The following is an 8,735-nucleotide window of genomic DNA, read 5'->3' as shown; positions in this document are numbered from 1 at the left end:
CACCAACTTGGGCTCAAACTCACAAGGCTGCCACTATGTGGGCTTTGAGATTTATAGGAAAAACTGAAATCTAATTTGGGCCACTAAAAATGGGCCCAATATTTCAAAAGAAGGAAGCTTCAATACTCGCTTAAGAACATCCATTAGTTTGACCTCAGGTGCAATGTCTAGGGGCTCACTCAATCGAGAAACTCGCTTGAATTCGAAGGTTTTCTGAGGCATGTCTCCTAGAACTTTTTCAAGCTCAAGATCAACTACAGGCGATGGAGGAGGAAGGCCACTCAACTTCGCATGCTCCACAGCAGCACTGTCAATCAAAACAATCTTTCCACTACCATCAATTTCCCCAAGGACAGCCATTGAAACTCTTTCTCTCTCACAAAGTGACTGCAACAGGCATCTGCTCTCAGGCTTCACCAATAATGCATCTTGTTCCTGATATTCAGCCCCCCAGATCTCCAACACAGACAATGTGTGATCACCAACTATAACTGAGCGGATATCGATTTCAGCACCCTTAGGATAGATTATTTCTTTCACAACATTGCAATTTCCTCCAGCTCCCTGATCATGAATGCTGATGATTGGGTTATTTTCTCCCATTTCTGCACATGCCCTGATTACGCGATATAGTTTTTGTGCCATCTCAGCATCTCCACGCTGCACTGCATTAAAATCAAGCTCGGCGTCGTTCTGTCCACTAACCATACTTGAGGCAGCACCACCACCCATACCAATTCTGTATGCTGGACCACCAATCTTCACAACTAGCATACCAATTTCTGGATCCCCTTTCGATATGTGTGCATGGTCAATTTGCCCGATTGCTCCACTGAACATTATTGGTTTCAGCCATTCACGGCGCTCCCCATTTGGTAACCTCGAACCAAAGTTTCTTGTAAATCCCTGAATTAAAGGCTCACCAAACTTGTTCCCATAATCAGAAGCACCGTCACTAGCATCAATAAGAATCTGCAAGGGAGAAGCTAAGTTTGATGGGTATGAAAAGGATGAATCCTCCCAGGGTGCAAATGATTCTTCCATTTGAAGATTCCCAACACAATAACCAGCAGTTGAGGCAACGATGAATGAACCCTTTCCAGTGGCATGTGTGTCTCTTAGACGGCCACCTGCACCTGTTTCAGCTCCTGGGTAGGGCGCCACAGCACATGGAAAGTTATGGGTTTCTGCTGTGAATAGAATGCCAAGTTCGCGCATCATGAGGGATAACGGCGAAGTGGAACCTGGCAGTTCTGGACGCAGGTGATTTACTGGATACCTTTTTATTTTTTCGCGAAAACGCAAAAGCCTTGCGTTTCGATGCATTGATAGATAAAGAAGGTTTATATGTACAAAGTCCAGAAGAGGGACCAACACCACGCCGTACAACTCAACCCAAAAGACCTAATCTAGGGGAGGAGTTGGCGAAGCCCCCGGGCGCCCGCGTCCGCCCATTGTCGCGCCTCGGCCTTGATGTCACTGACTAAGGAGGCCACCGAGGGACGCGCGTTGTCGAAGACCGCAGCGTTCCTGTGCTTCCAAATCCACCACGCCGTGAGCATGATGAGTGACGAAGTTCCTTTGCGCAACTGGCGTGGGGAGGTCCGCACCACCAGCGACCACCACTCCGCGAAGACACCCTCAACCGTCGGAGGCCCCACGGTGGATCGAATCCACGATAGGACCTCGAACCAAACTGTCCTAGAGAAGGAACAGCCGGTTAGGATGTGCGCCATAGTCTCCACTGACTGGTTGCACAACGGGCATCTTGTCGCATGGGGCAATCCCCGACGCGCCAGACGCTCACTCGTCCAGCACCTGTCCAGGCAAGCAAGCCAGATGAAGAACTTCACCCTTGGTGGCGCCCAGGATTTCCAGTTGAGCTTCCAGGAGCCTGATAGGATCGCCCCCTGGAAGAGGGCGTCATAGCAGGAGCTGGAGGAATACTGGCCATCCGTCGTCCACCGCCAGACCAACCTGTCTTGGTCTGGGGAGAGCACCATGTCCCTGAGCCTAATCCATAGTTGAACATACTGCCATAGCGCCAAGGCGCTCGGTGCGCCCTCGATGTCCGAGATCCAGCTGCGCTCCACCAGCGCCTGCCGCACCGTGCGCCGCTTCCTGAGGCGCTTGGGAATGAGCGCATAAACCTCCGGCGCTAGCTCCCTGATGGACTTGCCATCCAGCCACCTGTCCTCCCAAAAGAGAGCGGACTCGCCGTTGCCCACCACCATAGAGGTGGATGCAGCGAAGGCGTCCAACTCGATCTTCGAGAACTGCATGTCGAGCCCGCGCCATGGTCGTTGGGGGTCAGTCCGCATCCTCCATAGCCAACGAACCCGGAGGCTGATGGCAGTGCGAGCGAGATCCGGGATCCCTAACCCCCCAAACCGCAGCGGGCGGCACACCCTCGACCAGTTGACATGGCAATGACCGCCATTGGCCTCCGCCCTACCGGCCCAAAGGAAGCTTCGCAGGATCTTGTTAACCTGTTTCAGCGCCTTCTTGTAGAAGCTCAGCACCATGAGCTGATGTAGCGGAATAGCTGCCAGCACCGATCTAACCAGCGCCAAGCGACCAGCCCTGGGCATCATAGACGCTTTGCAGGTTGGTAACTTGTCAGCCAAACGATCCACCACAGGCTGGAACGCCTCACCCGGGAGCCGCCTGATAGGATACCCTTTTATTGCACTCGAGTTATCCTTGAATCCAATTATAGAGTTATTAGGGTTAGCTTTCAAGGGGCTCTTTACTAACTGAAACAAAGTTTTTGCCATGGTCTCTCCATCTATCTCAAGCTTTCCGTTAAAAAACCAATGTCTGCTGTGCTCACTATTGGATTGTGCTATGTCAAAAAGTTCCACAGTAGTTGGATTGCGCTTGATGTCATCTCTGAATAGGTGGGTGTAGTACTTGATATCTTGTTCATCAAAAGCCAGCCCCATTTTAAGATTTATTTCCTCCAGTGCTTGCCTTCCCTTTTCCATGACTGGTATAACACTGACAGGTTCTGGAACTACATCTGAGTATCTGACCGAAATGATGTGAGCTTGCTAGAATAAACACACTCTGTCATTCTGTCATGAATCAGAGCAGCAAAGCTGTTGAGTTGGCTGTTGTCAAGTGGGACACTACCAGGCTGAAGGCACAAAAGATATCTTCTAGATCTTTCCAAGCGAGTAACTTCCGTTAATGATAGAGCTTTACAGATTGATACAGCATTGGTTGAGAAAGCTGTTGAAAATGTCATCCGAGGACCGACTTCAACGAGGAAAGAATAAGGGTTCCCAGAAACTTTCTCCTCCAGAAAGCTCCCTGTTTGTAAGTTCTCAGGTTCAAAAGTTTCAGCTAGGAGCCACTGAAGTGTTGCCAGCTTCTCAGAACTTAGTGCCTTCTCCAACTCAACATTAAAGCATTGCTCAGTCTTTATGTCAATAATATTAGAAGAAACCTTTGCCTGCAGTTTCCTGAGTAACTCCTTGGTCTCACTCTCCTGAAGAAATGGTTTGCGGTAAAAGTGAATAATCCTTGAAACTAATTCCAAGTCATTAACAGATTCCTCTATCAATTGACTATTAACACCCCTCCATACTGTGGCACTTTGAGCAGCCACTGATCAGATATTCGGAACAGTAACTCTTTGATTAAGAAACCAGCACACATGACGTAGGTCCAAGGAATGTCGGACCATTCGTGACCTTCTCAAGGAAGGACTTCTAGCAGAGATAAAACCAAGCCTTTGTTTTCCCTGGAGAGAACATACATGATAATGAAAACCTACACTCCAATATACAGAAGCATGATTAGGTGATAGTTCAACTGGGTGCATACCACATTAGCAGGAAAGCTCTGTAGACTAAGCATATTTTTTCCTATCATTTCAGCAGGAGATGCCATATTCACGCAAGCCTAAGATGCTCCAAGAACCTGTGAAGCACAGAACAGGAAATCAGGAATTTCCGCATTGAGGCACTGGGCTTAACTCAAGTTTAATCAGCGAGGAATATAACTATAATTTCAGTTAAAATTTCATCTGCAAGTGTTTTAATTCAAGAATTTTATGGCGCGCGCATAACCAATGCAAGACCACAATCGATATGTTTGATCACTGTTTCCAGGATATGAATGCCGTCAGATAAAAATACAGAGGGTCATGGATTCGGGTTCGCACATTTTCTCATGACATGGAACACCCTACTGGCTTATTTAATTCAAATGTTTTTGATTTTTTAGTACTGCACGTACGCATGTAAACACAGTTCATTATATAACCGTCTGTAGTGGACCAGGGAGCTCGCTATTGTATAAACAGAATGGACTGGAATAAAACTGTAGAAGGTCTATCACATGCAGGTATGCAATATGCAAGCTACAGAGCGGACATGAGCGGTGAGTGCAGACTATGAAGTGGTATATACCAGCGAAGACGACGCGTGGGCCAGCGCCGGCGAGCCGACGGTGGAGCTGAGGGAGCAGCTGATGCGTTCAGGGATGCTGACTCCTGTCGCCGGGTCGCCGCGCGAGCAGGCAGCAGACTAGCAGAGCTGCAGATGGGACGGGTCGGCGGCGGAGTGACCGAGTGCGGACGACCGAATACGGCCCCAGTCCTGAACCAGGGACCGGCGGAGGAGGGTTCGGCCGCGCGGCGTTGGATGTCAGGCCGGCGGACGCGGGGGCGGCGGAGCGACGATGGAGCGGCGCTGAGCGACACAGGGAGAGGGAAAAAGGGTTCGTCTCGCTGCTTCGCTCGCTGTCCCTCTGTTTTGGCTTAGCCCAGTCGAGACAAATGGGCTGGCAACCCGGGCCGGATCTCAAACCTATATAGATTAGGGTAAAAACTGAAAATCCAGGCCACCGGGGCCTGCGCTTGCACAGTGTAAATTTCACTTTAGGCCAAATGTTTGTTATATCGTGACAATTTGGGCCATGTATTTCTAATTATCGTAATTGCTAGTTTTTAGTAGACCGAGAACGAAACCTCGTGATCTGTACACTTCTGCGGCATCAAATTTGCATCATGATTTATATACTTGCTTGCAAGGTCGGATTTTAATATATTTTTTTAGTTGTAAGTGAGGTTGCAACTACGAAAAATGCCTCCAGATCATTATATTTGTTTGTAATCCGTGCTAATGATGAGCTGCAATATAGGTTGAGATTCGATGACATCATTCAGCTGAGAACGAACACACTGAGCTCTAGAGAGACCTTTTAATCTCACGGGTCCGAACCACATATTTTAGCTCTATTTGGAATTTTGAATCAACACAACAACAGGTTAATTGAGTGTTACACACACACCAAAAACTTCTGCAACACTTTTTTGTAATGGAGTGCCGACATATTGCGCCGATAACTATCACCAATTATGCAGCAGGTGGAAAAACGACCAGCGGTAATGCTCCAAAAAGGATCGATCACCTACTCCAGTCGTGTTCTTATAATAGTATGGAACTATGGATGATTGGCGATTTAATTAGCGCTCCAAGTAAAAGGAGAAAGAAAGACGCCTGGCCGGGCAACTCCGATGCATGGAGTTGGAGCGGCCATGGCGACCACCGCAGCTCATGCCGACCAGCCGCACGTGGTGTTCTTCCCGCTCCCAGCACAGGGCCACCTCACGCCGGCGCTCCAGCTAGCCAAGCTCCTCCACCACCGCCACGGATTCCAGATCACCTTTGTCCACACCGAGCACAACCGCCGTCGCCTCCTCTGCTCGCGAGGCCCCGGCGCGCTAGCGGGCATCCCAGGTTTCCGCTTCGCGGTCGTCCCCGACGGCCTGCAGCTCCCGTCGTCCGAGCCCGACGCTTTGGAAGAGATGGTCGCCATGCTATTTTCCCTGGAGACATTCGTCCCACACTTCAGGGACCTGGTTTCCGAGCTCCCTCCGGTGACCCACGTCGTCTCGGACATCGAGCAAATCCTGCGCTCCGCCAAGGAGATGGGCCTCCGCAGTGTCGCCCTGTGCACCATCAGCGCATGTGGCTTCATGGCATTCCAGCAGTGCCAACAGCTTGTCGACAGGGGCATTATTCCCCTCAAAGGTAAAATCAAGACCCTCTCCGAACCAAAGTACTTTGTGTAATTAGTACTTTCAGAATTCTAGCCGGTATCTTATTTCTAGAGGATTTGCTAGCTGAGAACTAAGTGTGTGCTTAGTCAGCCGTTTGATTGCATTATGATTCATGCATATAAGTTTTTAAATTGGGTTGCAACTGACTATTTTTTCAGTTACAAGTGGAGTTGCAACTAAGATTTTTTCAGTTGCAAGTAGGGATGTAAGTAAGAAATATTCTCCGGACCGTTAGATTTGCTCGTGATTCGTACTAGCCTTCAGTTGTAATATGAGTTGCGAGTGAGAACGAAGTTAGTTCTAAGTCGAGTGAGAAATAGTCACATTATATTTCAAGTACTCACTCCGTTCACTTTGTGTTTGTAGGTATAGTCAAAGTCAAACTTCATGTTTTTGAGCAAATGTTTAGAAAAAAACATCAACATCTACAATGTAAAATCTATATTGTTAGAATCATCATAATTTTTTATTTTTATTTTATATGCGCTTGATATTATAGATGTTGACATCTTCTGCAATATTCCTAGTTAAATTTGATAAAGATTAACTTTGATTAAATGCAGACCGCGAACTAAATAAAAAACGGAAGGAGTATCAAGAAAATGATACAAGGGCTTGATATTTTACCAATCTATGGTCGTAGACTCCTAGTTACTCAAGAGTCAAACCTATCCTTTGAATATCAGTTTTGTATGCAGAAGAAGAAATTCGTGCACAAACTTTCTCTTCTTTATTTCACCCAAACATGTGTGAGCCCATCAATCCATCATGCATGAGAGTAAACAATACCGAGATAATTCAAAATGATAAGAATGAAGAATATGGTCCTTCAACTTTTCCAGGATAAGATTAGAACTTCAGAAGCATGGCCGGCCACTACTCCCTAGCTAGTACCAATAATAATTGAAAAGATAACAGCAACTTCAACAGAATAAAAGAAATATAATAACTGAACGAAGTATCGATCGCCCGTGTGAGATGACACAAAAAGAAGTAATTCATCCGATCAAGTTTTCCCTTTTCTGTAAAAAGAAAAACGAACTTGATCCACATAAGTGTATCCAAATATGCATTATTATTATTATGTGTTCAAAAAAAAAATGCATTATTAGGAGAAGAAAGTAATATTTGCCTGCTTTGACAAACAGATACTGAGCAGCTTTGGAACGGCTACCTGGACAGCACCCTCGTCGACTGGGTCCCAGGGATGCCCAAGGACATGCGTCTAAGGGATTTCCCGAGCTTCATCCGCACAACGGAGCACGACGACGTGTTCCTTTCCATGATGTTACGCCTAATGGACACCATCGGACCATTCCATCCGCCGTGATCTTCCACACTTTCGACGAGCTGGAGAGCCAAGTCATGGCTGCGATGTCAGCTATCCTGCCACCTAGCTATGTCGTCGGACCACTGCCGCTGCTCATCAAGCAGGTCACCGCCGCCGGTAGCGCGTCGGACACACTGGGATCAAACCTTCTGAAGGAGAACCACAGCTGCATGGAGTGGCTGGCGGGGAAGCGGCCGAACTCGGTGGTGTACGTGAGCTTCGGGAGCATTGCAGCACTGACGAGCGAGCAGCTGCAGGAGTTCGCGTGGGGTTTGGCCAACAGCGGGCATGAGTTCCTGTGGGTGCTCAGGAATGAGGAAGTGAAGGGCGGCCACGCGGCGGCGGCGCTGCCGCTGCCACCGGAGTTCTGGGAGGCGACCAGGGCGAGGAGCCACGTGGCGAGCTGGTGCCCGCAGGCGGAGGTGCTGCAGCACGAGGCGACCGGGGCGTTTCTGACGCACTGCGGATGGAACTCGATGCTGGAAAGCATCTGCGCCGGAGTGCCCATGGTGTGCTGGCCGCTCGGCGCCGACCAGCAAACCAATAGCAGGTTCGCTTGCTCCGAGTGGCGAGTCGGCGTGGAGCTCGGTGGCAACATTTGCAGAGACGAGGTGAAGACGGCCATCCGGGAGGCGATGGAAGGGGACAAGGGGAAGGAGATGAAGAGAATGGCGACGAAGTGGAAGGAGAAGGCTACCGCGGCGGCACTGCCAGGTGGGCCATCATGGGTGAATCTAGAGAAATTGGTCAATGAGGTGTTTTTTGTGTAAGACTAGTCACAATGCGATACTACTATACTGGTATCATAGTATTCTCGTATTAATTGATTTTTAGAGTCTCAATATAAATATATGTACAAGATTTACTTGAATTTTTTTTAGTACGTGCTATGATACGGTATGTACCTATAATACTAATATTCTCTCTCTCATCTGTAATTGCACTTCCATATCAACGTTTTGCATGCATGAATGCATGATACTAGATATAATACTTTTATTGTGGGTAGTCTAAAAGAGAATGCTAAAGTATGAGCAACTTGTGCTCTGCGTCCATAACAATATATTTCCCCCTTATAATAATAACAATTATCCATGATATGTGCTGGGGACTTTTACCAGGTTTCAGAAACGCAAGTCATACCGCCCGGAGGGCCGGACTGAAAAATGTCAACTTAGGTCTCAAATTTCAACTCAGGTTACAATTACAACTTCGGCTATACTTGTTATTATTCAACATATGATACGTTTTGCCCAACAATGTTCTTATCCATAATAACCATAAACTTTGTTTGAGCTATTCCTAAGTAACATTAACTAGTTCCTCCTTGAC

The 8,735-nt window shown here is 47.8% G+C and overlaps 2 pseudogenes; one reads left to right on the top strand and one right to left on the bottom strand.

The window, feature by feature from the left end:
* Nucleotides 1-4,155, bottom strand: part of LOC124697616 — a 4,545-nt pseudogene extending 390 nt beyond the window's left edge.
* Nucleotides 4,156-5,548: 1,393 nt separating this feature from the next.
* On the top strand, nucleotides 5,549-8,173 carry LOC124697615 (annotated as a pseudogene).
* The last annotated feature ends 562 nt before the right edge of the window (nucleotides 8,174-8,735 follow it).

Source organism: Lolium rigidum, chromosome 3 (assembly GCF_022539505.1).
Source record: "Lolium rigidum isolate FL_2022 chromosome 3, APGP_CSIRO_Lrig_0.1, whole genome shotgun sequence".
In the NCBI taxonomy this organism is placed as follows: domain Eukaryota; kingdom Viridiplantae; phylum Streptophyta; class Magnoliopsida; order Poales; family Poaceae; genus Lolium; species Lolium rigidum.
Note: the sequence above shows the minus strand (reverse complement) of the source record. Positions and strands in the feature narration are given on the sequence as shown.